This window comes from Sinocyclocheilus rhinocerous, unplaced genomic scaffold (genome assembly GCF_001515625.1).
Source record: "Sinocyclocheilus rhinocerous isolate Xijiao unplaced genomic scaffold, SAMN03320098_v1.1 scaffold4082, whole genome shotgun sequence".
NCBI lineage: Eukaryota > Metazoa > Chordata > Actinopteri > Cypriniformes > Cyprinidae > Sinocyclocheilus > Sinocyclocheilus rhinocerous.
The window spans coordinates 1-542 of record NW_015664030.1 but is presented as its reverse complement, the minus strand read 5'-3'; the positions used below and the strand labels follow the sequence as shown (position 1 = coordinate 542).

At 38.6% G+C, this 542-nt stretch overlaps 1 long non-coding RNA gene across 1 annotated transcript; it reads left to right on the top strand.

Moving 5' to 3' along the window:
• Position 1: 1 nt before the first annotated feature.
• LOC107729414 (uncharacterized) lies at positions 2–257 on the top strand. The gene is made up of 2 exons (XR_001638577.1): positions 2–36; positions 71–257. It is a non-coding gene; the product is annotated as an uncharacterized LOC107729414 (long non-coding RNA).
• The last annotated feature ends 285 nt before the right edge of the window (positions 258–542 follow it).

Below are 542 nucleotides of genomic sequence, written 5' to 3'. Positions count from 1 at the left end.
TACACATACATTGTCTGATTTTGATCAAACTTCCGGGTTTTTTTCCGGTGTATGATGTCCATGTGACTAGGTTTTTTTTTCGTTGTATGATGCCGATCGCATACATGTGACTATTAGGAGTCAAAGTCATAGCGCCACCATCTGGCGTCAGGAAGTGTGTCATTTTCAAAATGCTTTTAATTCATCATCTTCTTTTTACCCGATTTGCTTCAAACTTCTTCAGAATAATGTCAAAACACGGCCGATGTAAAACTGGTGAGGGGATATTGATATCTGAAATATTGTTGCCTTGGCAACGTGTCAAACTTGAATATTCTTTTCCGGTGATTTTCGTGCAGATAACATGCTTAGAATTTCTTGAAACGCAACACACATGTCAGTAATAATTATAGATAGACACTGGGAAAAGCTCATAAAAGGGCGTGGAAGAGGCACTCTATAGCGCCACCTTTTGACAAAACTTGGGTGGTTAGTTTTAGCTACAGTCTCCAAACTTTGTACCTATATTGATCTCATCAAGCCGGACAACTTTCTAATTTACA